The sequence below is a fragment of the Macaca nemestrina genome, unplaced genomic scaffold (assembly GCF_043159975.1).
Source record: "Macaca nemestrina isolate mMacNem1 unplaced genomic scaffold, mMacNem.hap1 Scaffold_129, whole genome shotgun sequence".
NCBI lineage: Eukaryota > Metazoa > Chordata > Mammalia > Primates > Cercopithecidae > Macaca > Macaca nemestrina.
The window spans coordinates 19,993-31,783 of record NW_027257612.1 but is presented as its reverse complement, the minus strand read 5'-3'; the positions used below and the strand labels follow the sequence as shown (position 1 = coordinate 31,783).

At 47.7% G+C, this 11,791-nt stretch overlaps 1 pseudogene; it reads left to right on the top strand.

Annotated features, from left to right (window-relative positions):
- The first annotated feature begins 455 nt into the window (after positions 1–455).
- Positions 456–11,791, top strand: part of LOC139361278 (SH3 domain and tetratricopeptide repeat-containing protein 1-like) — a 31,321-nt pseudogene continuing 19,985 nt past the window's right edge.

Genomic DNA, 11,791 nt, shown 5'->3' with positions numbered 1-11,791 from the left:
CCCGGCGAGGAGCGAGCGCTGCGAGCCGGCGGCCTGAGGTGAGACCGGGCGACGGGTCTCCGGACCGGGCGGGGGTCTCTGCCTCGGGCGTGGCGGCTCCGAGCTGGGTTCCGCAGGGTCCGAGGTCGGGATCCGAGGTCCTTGCACCTGGGCTTTGTCTCGGCCTCGGGTGGCACCGGGGGCTTCGCGCCTGCTGCGATACCGCTTGGGCCCGCGCGGGGGTCCCGGTCGCCCTGCGGGTGGGGGCCGGTCCCCACTGCTCCCCGGCTCCCCGCGTCTGCCGCGGAGGGGACTGCATGGACCCGGGCGCTGGCTTCCGAGCCGAGATGGCGTCACTGCACTCCAGCGTGGGCGACCGAGTGAAACTCCCTCTCGAAAAAAAAAAAAAACTTGGCAAAGCGTTTTACCCAGCCTAGGTACGTGTGGTAGAGCCGAGTGAAAGCTTAGAAAAAGATGACTGGAGAACTAGCCCAGCAGAGGAATCAGGTGGGATGTGTTGTTACTGAGTAAGTGAAATTTGTACCTGCTTTCTCCCAGGCCTCGTTGAGTTGTGTACAACAGAGAGCTCAGGTGTTGGGGGCAGTTGACCGGTTGAAGAATGCATTGCTATTATGTGAGGAACATTGGGCTTTGAAAAAGCAGAACTGGATCCACGTTCTTGCCTGGTAACTCTAACTATCATCTAGTTTGTAAAGGGGAATGCAGTTCACTGAAAAATTCTTCGGACAGTGGGGAAAGGATTGGGGTGTCTGCATTGGTTTGTGTAATATAGGTCATATGAAAGAGCATTTAGGCTGGAGGGAGACTTTTCATCTCTATAACTTTATTTTCACAGGACAATTCCATCACGATTTGAAGATTTTTGAGTCAAAACTACATTATTCTGCTATGTGTTTCGGGGCACATTTATACACACAATTTGCTTAAATATTTCAGATGATACAAGAATATATGTGTGGGCCGGGCGCGGTGGCTCAAGCCTGTAATCCCAGCACTTTGGGAGGCCGAGACGGGCGGATCACGAGGTCAGGAGATCGAGACCATCCTGGCGAACACGGTGAAACCCCGTCTCTGCTAAAAAATACAAAAAACTAGCCGGGCGCGGTGGCGGGCCCCTGTAGTCCCAACTACTCGGGAGGCTGAGGCAGGAGAATGGCGTGAACCCGGGAGGCGGAGCTTGCAGTGAGCTGAGATCCGGCACTGCACTCCAGCCTGGGCGGCAGAGCCAGACTCTGTCTCAAAAAAAAAAGAATATATGTGTGAGCTAAAAAGCTGAAATTTGCATTTCCCCTTCTCTAGAAGTAACCACAGTGAATAGTTAAGTCTGTATTCCAGCTATTTTGTATACTATAAATACACTGTGAACATTTGAGTGTGTATATATATGTATGTTACACACAGTTTTAGAGATGGAATATTGCTCTGTTGCCCATGCTAGTCTCAAACTCCTGGGCTCAAGTGAGCCTGTCGCCTCAGCCTCCCAAAGTTTTGGAATTACGGGCGTGAGCCACCACGCCTGGCCTGCATGAGTATATTTAGTAATTGCTAAATTACTCTGTTCTATACGTGTTTATTGAACTCCCCCATGTGCCAAGAATTGTTCTGAATACCTTATATGCACCAATTCACTTTATTTTTAGGGCAGCTCTATTATTGTGGCCCTTTTACAGTGAGGAAACTGAACCACAGAGAGGCTGGGGACGTCGTCTAACATCACACAGCCAGTGCTGTTGGAATTGAGGTTTGAACCCAGACAGCTGGCTTCAGATCTCTTAGCTGTTATCATAGACGGCACACCCAAACCTTAGGGCCGCCTCCCAAGCCTTGCCTCTGATATGGGCTCGCCTGAGCTCTGCGAGAGCTGTGTATGTGAGGTTTCTTTCCTCTTTAAGAACACAAGTCTTGGAATTGTCCCAGACCCTAGTAGGACCTCTTGAGGTCCAAAAACAGGGATTCTTCAAGCCTGCCCGAAGGGCCACATCTCTGATTTAGGTACTTGGAAGGTAGATGTAGAAGAGAGTAATTTTGCCAGAACAAAATGTCAGGATGGCTGAGCTAACTCCGCCAGACGCAGTGACTCATGCCTGTAATGCCAGCACTTTGGGAGGCCAAAGCAGGTGGATCACCTGAGGTTGGGATTTCGAGAGCAGCCTGGCCAACAAGTTGAAAGTCCGTCTCTACTAAAAATATAAAAATTAGCTGGGCCTGGTGGCAGGTGCCTGTAATCCCAGGTACTTGGGAGGCTGAGGCAGGAGAATTGCTTGAACCCGGTTGGTAGAGGTGGCAGTGAGCTACTATTACGCCACTGCACTCCAGCTTGGGTGACAGAGTGAGACTCCATCTCAAAAAAAAAAAAAAAAAAAAGAAGAAGAATGGGGAAGAGGAATGGCTAGGCTGACTCATAGGGTAGAGGCCGAACAGCAGCTGTAGGAACTTGGCCACTTGGGTGGAAAAGAAGGAAGGAAGAGCTTCACTCATGGCGGTGACCTGCACTGCAGAAACCACACTAAACAGTCCACGTCCTGGAGCCTGGCCACCCCATTTGCTTCTCTTCTCCTTGGGTAGAGGGTATGGGGAGCTTTCTACCCCGGAGGCTGAGGAGCGCAGCTTCTAACCAGGGTAGGCGTTTGTCTGTCCCTGGGAATACAGACAGCATTCTCATAAGCAGCCCAAATACTCCTGAACAGCTTTTTGTAGGGTGGGGCGGGGCGGGGCAGAGGGTCATTTTGACTCCTAGGTGCCTTTTCCACTTTCACTGCTGATAACTGTGTTACAGATTAAAGTTTTGTTTTTGATACTGAAGAGGGCTTAAGAGAGTGAGCTATTATGGCACATCTAAGTCTGCTAAAATAGAACCACGGGGTAGTGTAGGAAAATCTCTTCTAAATAATGTATCATATATGGTGAACGTTAGAAGCCATGTGTACCTAAGTTGAAAAATCAAAACATGTCTTGCATTTGGGTGACCCCGGTAAGTCTGGATGCCACTGCGCCTTGTGTAAACACAGGATGCTGAGGTGTAGGGATCAACAGGCTTTTTCTGGACATCTTGCGCTTCTCCCTTGGGGTAAAGTGGGGCGGCAGTAGGAGCGCACAGCTGTTGGGCCCCTGATATTTGTCAGCTGGTTTACATGTGGGATTCCGTTTAATGCAATCTTGGAGGGAAAACTATTTTATTGAACATGAAGATAGAGGCTTAGAGAAGTTAAGAAAATTGTTCAAGGTCACGTCATTTGTTTTGTTTTGTTTTGTTTTGTTTTGTTTTGTTTTGAGACAGAGTTTTGCTCTTGTTGCCCAGGCTGGAGTGCAATGGCGCGATCTCGGCTCGCCACAACCTCTGCTTCCCGGGTTCAAGTGATTCTCCTGCCTCAGCCTACTGAGTAGCTGGGATGACACACATGTGCCACCACACCAGGCTGATTTTCTTTCTTTCTTTTTTTTTTTTTTTTTTGAGACAGAGTCTCGCTCTGTGGCCCAGGCTGGAGTGCAGTGGCCAGATCTCAGCTCACTGCAAGCTCTGCCTCCCGGGTTCACACCATTCTTCTGCCTCAGCCTCTCGAGTAGCTGGGATTACAGGCGTCCGCCACCTCGCCCGGCTAGTTTTTTGTATTTTTTAGTAGAGACGGGGTTTCACCGTGTTCGCCAGGATGGTCTCGATCTCCTGACCTCGTGATCCACCCGTCTCGGCCTCCCAAAGTGCTGGGATTACAGGCTTGAGCCACCGCGCCCTGCCTGATTTTGTATTTTTAGTAGGGACGGGGTTTCTCCATGTTGGTTAGGCTGGCCTTGACTCCCATCCTTGGGTGATCCATCCAACTCGGCCTCCTCAAGTGTTGGGATTACAGGTGTGAGCCACCAGGCCTGGCCAAGGCCATGTAATTTCTTAAGTGGAAAGATGAAGTACTTGATGAACTCAGAAGTTTGACTCAAGGCCCTTGATCTTTCCATAACACGTGGTTCCTTCCCTGGTTGTTCGGAGTGACTAAGAACTCCAGGAAACTGTGTTTTGTGGAAAGAGGACCTGAGGGGTGTATGGTCTTTCCAGGCTTGGAATCGGCCATGCTGGGCTTCTGAATTGTATAGCTTGGCCATATAGAGAGAAGCCCCTCATTGAAGACTTATTCTTTGGGGGAAATAAAGGAAGGCCGCCCACATGAGACAGGTAGAGGCGACTTTCTCAGAGCTGCTGTGGCAAGGGAGTCGGTACCATCACTTGCGTGTGGCAGAGACTGACATGCAGGTGAGTGGCGGATGAGGAGTGGGAAAACTTCAGGATGGAAAAGAACAGCTCTCAGTGGGGCTGTTGTGGGGGCTGGAGGCGACTGTGCAGAAGTGGGGTGTCCTATGTGATTGGTTAGGGGCATATTTGGCTTTCTCTAAATGATCCTAACTGGAAACAGGGGCCAAAATTAGGGTGGCTGTCAGTTTTGAGTCAAGTCCTGGCCACGTGGGACAGAGTCGTGGTTTAGTTTCTGGGTTGTGGAGAGAGAGCAGTCTGACTTCCTGTCTGATGTGCTAGCCTGGCTGGCCTCCTGGCTGTTGACTGTAGATAGGGGATTGGTTTCCTGGGTGGGCAGCTACAGGTTGTGGTCTGAGTTCTGTCTTTATACATATGATCAGGCATGGTCCGTTTGTATATTCAGTCCCGCATTCTTCTTGTCAGTAAACATATCAAATGACAAATTGGATACATTGGGAACATTTGAGATGTCTGTGTCCCCTGGAGGCAGTTTTCACGTTCACATTTAATCAGAATGAATATAAACAATTGGGCATTTATCTTGAAGATTTAAAATAGGAAATCTTCAACAATACTACCTCGGCGCCATTGCCTCTCTGTCTGTCATTAGGGAATGTGTTTTTATCCACCGCTGGCTCATCGTCCACCAGTTTCTGGTTGATCCACTTCTCTATATGTCTTGTCTTGTGTGCATCTCATTGTTTGCTAGTGTTAGCTTTCCCCTTCATCAGTGTAATTTATTTGTATAGCATCTGTTGGTAGGAAGTTATTTGTGGAATTTGTGAATGGGAGGGACCTTAGAGGTCTGCTAGGTCAGCCCAGTGATTTTCAAGATAAACGGAAATACAGGGAAATGTTCCAGCTTTTTTGGTGGCAAAATCAGGAATAGAAAGCAGTGTTCTTTGTGCCACAATGTCATTGAAAGGCAGCTCAATGTGGGTCTAAAATGCAGAGTAACTAACTTGCATTTATCTCTGCTGCTGACTCTTGTTATCAGACATTTTAAATTGACCTTAATGTGTTAGCAGAAATATGAAAAGTCCTGACTTGTTTACATATAAGGTACTTCTTTGCCTACTCATTTGGTTGTTTTTTTCAACAGGATTGAAAAGACATTGCTATACACTGAATGTTTATGTCTCCCCCAGATTCTTGTACTGGAGCCCTAACTGCCAGTGTGATGGTATTAGGGGGTAGGACCTTTGGGAAGTGATTAGGGTTAGATGAGGTCATGAGCGTGGGCCCTGGTCTGACAGGATTAGTGCCCTTAGAAGAAGAGAAACCAGGCCGGGTGTGGTGGCTCACACCTGTAATCCCAGCACTTTGGGAGGTCGTGATGGGCAGATCACAAACTCAGGAGATTGAGACCATCGTGAAACCCTGTTTCTACTAAAAATACCAAAATTAGTTGGCTGCGGTGGTACGTGCCTGTAATCCCAGCTACTCGGGAGGCTGAGGCAGGAGAGTTGCTTGAACCAGAGAGTCAGAGGTTGCAGTGAGCTGAGATTGTGCCACTACACTCCAGCCTGGTGACAGAGCGAGACTCTGTCTCAAAAAAAGAAAAAAGAGAAAGTAGAGAGCTCCCACTGCCCTAGTGTGAGGAAACAAGAAGAAAGGTGGCTGTCTGCAAGCCAGGAAGAGGTCCCTGTCCCGGCACTGAGTTGGCCAACACTTTGATCCTGGACTTCCAGCCTCCAGAGCTGTGAGAAATAAACTAATGTTTCAACCATACAGCCTATGGTGTTTTTGATGGTATTTGCCTATGGTATTATGGCCATCTGATTTGACTGATACAGAGATGGTTCCAGAATACTGTAGCCTGTTGGCATCTAAGTTGGTGATGCCATGAAAATAAATGTGGTAGTTCATTCCTTTATATAAAGATAGTGCTGTGAGCCCAGGGCCTTTGCTCATGTCTTAGTTGAGTCTTGTTTTCTTATAATAGCTTCCTAAATTCTCTTTTCCCCCTCTAATTTATATTATATATCTGGATTAAATCATATATGGTATGATTTTATACTTTATGTCTATACAAACTTGTAGTGATTTCATTTCATTTGATTTGATTTTTGAGACATGCCCTTGCTCTGTTGCTCAGGCTGGAATGCAGGCGTGCCATTACAGCTCACTGTAACCCTAAATTCCTGGGCTCAAGTGATCCTCCCGCCTCAGCCTCCTGAGTAGCTGGAACTACAGTTGTGCTATCCTGCCCAGCTAATTTTTAAATTTTTTGTAAGAACAGAGTCTTGCCGTGCTGTCCAGAGTGGTTTCAAACTCCTGGCCTCAAGCAGTCCTCTCGTCTCAGCCTCTCAAAGCACTGGATTACAGGGATGAGCCGCCACACCCGGCCCAGTGATTTTTCATTGTTAAGATCAAGGACGGGTTCCCTGGCTTGGCATTCAAGGCTCATGATCAGGGCGTGATACGCAAGTTTGGGCTTCAGTGTTTCCATTCCCGCCGTCAGCCTCGCGCTCCAGCTTGTTGCCTAAGCCCTGTTCTGAAGCCCAGCCTGAGAGCTGCACTTAGAATTTATACCTTCTCATCTCTTCATCGTCTTCGCCTATGTTCTTATCTCCATCTGGGGCATCATCTCCACACTTCTGCCTCTTTAAATCTTCTCCATCCTTCAAGACTTGAAATCCTCACTTCCTTTACATGATCCCCGCTCTGACATCCAAGCTAGAATTAATCTTTCTTCCTTTGAACTCTGATAGTGCTTAATGTTTTTCATCCTTTAATTATACAGCAGTCCTGTGTGTTAGATATTATTATTCTCCCAGTTTTTCATAGTTACTTTGAAAATATTTACTGTAGTCATATTTTGAAGATGTAATATGAGTGACGTTCAAAAGGTCCTGGAGAGTGAAAGGCAGTCCTACTCCCATCACTGCCCTGTGACCACTGTTGCCAGTTTTTGTTTGTTTTTCCAAGGCAGAGTCTTGCTCTGTCACTATGGTGGCGTGATCTCAGCTCACTGCAACCTTCGACTCCCAGGTTCAAGCGGTTCTCCTGCCTCAACCTCCTGAGTAGCTGGGACTACAGGTGTGCACCACCACGCCCAGATAAGTTTTGTATTTTTAGTAGAGACGAGGTTTCACCATGTGGGCCAGGATGGTCTGGATATCTTGGCCTCGTGATCCACCTGCCTCAGCCTCTCAGACTGCTGGGATTACATACGTGAGCCACTGCGCCAAGCCTATGTGTCTTGTTTTTAAAAACACAGATGTTGGCATAAGATAAACACGGTTGTCCACCGGTAAGTATTTAGGTTGTTCCCAACCGTTTCGATTAATCAATGCTGAGTTCTAATTCTTGCATATTTGCGTGAATATGTTCATAGGATGCATTGCTAGAAATGGAATTGTGGGATCCAGGGTTCTGCGCATTTTAAATGTTGATGGGTGTTGCTGGATTCCCTTCCATTAGGGCCATACTGTTATCTCACTGTCAATGTGTAAGGGCGCCTATTTCTATTTCCTTGCCAACAGTTTCTTCTCAGCTGTTTTCTTTGACATCACACACACACAAATAGCACCCTTGTTCCAAAAACATGGACATTCTACATTTCTCCTTAAAGTGTGCGCACACTGACTGAAGCTCTGTGTTGCAGTGATGTGTGCTGCTAGGATTGTGGCTCTGTTTCGAATTTGCTAGCCAGACTATGACTTTCCAGTCAGGTATTTTTTGTTTTGTTCATGCTCTTGCTGAGGTTGCGCTGTGTGAAATTCCCTCCACTGCCCAGCCAGATTTCCTTTCCGGTGGGTGGGCTTAGTGTCTCATCCGGCAGCCCTGTTTCCTAGTGACCTGGGCCGAGTGTCTCATCCAGCAGCCCTGTGTTCTGGTGATCTGGGCTGAGTGTCTCATCTGGCAGCCCTGTTTCCTGGTGATCTGGGCTGAGTGTCTCATCCGGCAGCCCTGTTTCCTGGTGATCTGGGCCGAGTGTCTCATCCGGCAGCCCTGTTTCCTGGTGATCTGGACTGAGTGCCTCCATGGGAAGTTGCACCCATCTTCTCCAGTAGTGCATCTTTTCACAGCAAGCAAAACATTTTCACCACGTTTCTAGCGGGACAGGCACTAGCTCTTTTCTGGGCATCAGGAGACCTGGCTTTGTTCTGGTTCAAGCAACAGCTGGTGAGTTACCAAAGACAAGTCGCATCTGGCCCCTGGTCCTTTGCTTTATAAGTAGAAACACAGTCCGAGTGGGCATCACTGCCCTGGTCTCTATACGGGGCTGAGTGTTGTGGGGATGATGGCTAAATGTCAGGGTGCATTTGCGCCACTAGGGGATTACAGGCCAGCCAAAGACACAGGAGGAAAGCTAACAGCCCTGGGCAGATATACAGAACCAGAGGAGTGTGGAAGGGTGGTTCCAAGCTCCTTGGTGTGATTGATGTGATCACAATAAACATTTTATCTCTAAGTCTTGGGCCATTGGACCAAGAGAAGAGAGAGCTGGTGTTGAGTTGTAGTGAGAGGTGTGTGGTTCGTGTGCCTGCCGAGCCTGGCTTGGACTCCATTCCATTGAGTCCCATTCCATTTTACCTTCTGTTTCCACCTTTTTCCTGCTCCTGCTTGTTTCTCCAGAAAAAAATGCAATAAATTCCTTTCAAAAACTTTACAAAAGCCATAGATGCTTATTGAAAATAGTTCAAATGCTATGGAAGACAGAAAGATAGTGAGTGTTTTTCTGTTGTGTGTTTGGACGAATGTGTCTTTGGGGTAGTCACGATTAACACTGGGTGTATTTCCTTCCAGATCCTTTCCAGTGTACCTACAAATATATATGTACACATTCTAAAAAACAAAATAGTACCTGATAAACATTGAGTCCCCCCACTCCCACTCAGCAGCCTACATGGACATCCTTTCATGGTGATACGATGAGACCTGATCGACTCCTTTTGTTCGCTGGAGTCGCAGGTAATAATAGCTACAGATAACTCACCTTCAGTGGGCATTTACCATGTGACAGGGTCTGTGCTCCAGGCCGGCTACATGAAGTGGGTCTTAAGGCTGTTTACAACAATGCTATGGGTGAACACAGTAATTGTTAACATTTTGCAAGTGATAGAATTGCAGTAGAGAGAAGCAAAACTGCTTGCTCCAACTCATGGCACGATTCCCGAGAGAGAGAGAGAGAGAGAGAGAGAGAGAACACTTTTAAAACAATTCTTGTTATAGTAGGTGATTTATGATCATTTCAAGAAATAGTGCATTCAGTGAATACATTTCAGGGTCTGGTACAGTCTGGGAGCTGTTCCTGAAAATGCACTGGGCTAGAGGTAAAAGAGTGGTCCATTGTCCCTGGGCCCCGAGTGCAAGGAGGGAGGTCCTGCGGAGAGGGGACATGGAGAGGAGGTCTCTCTGAACAAACCGTGCAACATCCATTTCTGCTGAGTCTGGTCCGAGGTCTGGTTCTTTTTTTTTTTTTTTTGAGACGGAGTCTCGCGCTGTGTCACCCAGGCTGGAGTGCAGTGGCGCGATCTCGGCTCACTGCAAGCTCCGCCTCCCAGGTTCACGCCATTCTCCTGCCTCAGCCTCCGAGTAGCTGGGACTACAGGCGCCCGCCACCACGCCCGGCTAGTTTTTTGTATTTTTAGTAGAGACGGGGTTTCACCATGTTAGCCAGGATGGTCTTGATCTCCTGACCTCGTGATCCACCCGCCTCGGCCTCCCAAAGTGCTGGGATTACAGGCTTGAGCCACCGCGCCCGGCCTGGTTCTTGACATGAACACTTTTCAGAAATACTTGGTTTTGATTTTTATCACGGCTTACCTGAGCAGCCATGGTTTCAAACTGCCTGGAGATGTGGTCTGGCAGGCCAGTGCTCTGCCCATCCTTCCGGCTCCTGCAGGAGGGGAGTCATCCTGGACTAGAGGGCTTCACCTGTAATCAGCTATCTCATAATAAGTGGATTTGATGCTGGTTTCGCTAGGTCAGGAAATTTCCCATTTGGAAGGAAAACTGATACTTGTTTTTGGGTTTTGCTGAGGAGCCACAGGGTTTAGAACAGAGACTGGAAGTTTGTTGAGACGCACGTGAGTGCACTCAAACATCTTCCATGAAACATGGAAATAAACAGTGTTCCAGAGAGGTCCCTGGCTTTGGGATAAAAATATTTCTGTAACAGAATGGCACTGGATGTCTTCTGTATCTTTTTCTCTGCTATTTTGGCAAGTTTTATTTGGGTGTGTGTCTACTGTACAGAAGGTATGACATCAGTTTTTGCCACCAAGTATTTAACAGCTGTTGGTACCTCCTATGTGGGTCACTTTTGTGCCGTGGTTTCTTTGGGGAAATTGTAGGTCTCCTACCCAAAGCACATTGCCCATTTCAAGGTACTCCTGGTTTCTGAACACCTGTGGCAGTGCCTTCCATGTGGGTGAAGCCAGCCGAGAAAGTACCCCTCCCCAGGAGTTGGGGACTCGTGATTGCCAGAGTGAGGAGGCTGGGGATGGACCCTGGACTAGATGCTACCCCCTACCCACCCTTTTTTCCATTTGTAAGGGACAAGGATCCAGGAAGGAAAGTATCAGCTTACAAAGGCTTTTGTTACAATTAATCGTTCATGTTCTTTCTTTTGGTATCTTATTCTCTGTTTACATTTTTTTAATTTAATTTTTTTTTTGAGACAGAGTCTTGCTCTGTCACCCAGGCTGGAGTGCAGTGGCATGATCTCGGCTCACTCCAACCTCTGCCTCCCAGGTTCAAGTGATTCTTGTGCCTCAGCTTCCTGAGTAACTGCGATTACAGGCATGTGCCACCACATCCAGCTAATTTTTGTGTTTTTAGTAGAGACAGGGTTTAGCCGTGTCGCTCAGGCTGATCTTGAACTCCTGAACTCAAGTGATCTGCCTGCCTCAGTCTCCCAAAGAGCTGAGAGTACAGGTGTGAGCCACGGCGCCCGGCCGCTGTTTCCATTTTGTAATGCTAGCATCACCCCAGTGTAGGGTGGCTAGGGGTATTTTTCTTTCCTGTTTCTTGGTGTATTTTCCTCTACAGCATTGATCACTCTTTAACATACTTTTTGGTTGTCTATCTCTACCTACAAAAATATATGTTCCCTGTTATATCACCAGTGCCTGGCACATAGATAGTCAGTCCATATTTGTTAATGGATGAATGAATGAATGGGCTGAAAGAACCTTATTCTTCTTTCTTCTGTCACTTCACACCAAATGCTTTTGGAAAATGCTATGTGAACAGGGATCGTAAGCAGGAGAGGTTACACACATGGCTGTGGGATAGCCCATCATCCTCAGAAGGACGTGGAGTACTTGAGTGGAAATGATACAAGATAACTTCTTCAGGAAATCAGCCAAGTGTCACAGCTTTTCACATAGGCGTGTGATGTTAGTGTATGTGTGTATGAAGAGCTGTCGTGGCCTAGAATCACGGGCTTTTAGATCCCTTGTACAGATAGAAAAGTAAAGGCAGAGGCCCAGGAATGCTGTAGGCCACCGAGGTAGAGTCCCTGTCTGTCCTTCTCAGTGTCCGGTCACTTCTCACTGCACTCCCCTCTTTACTGCTAAAGCCACCTTCCCTGACTCT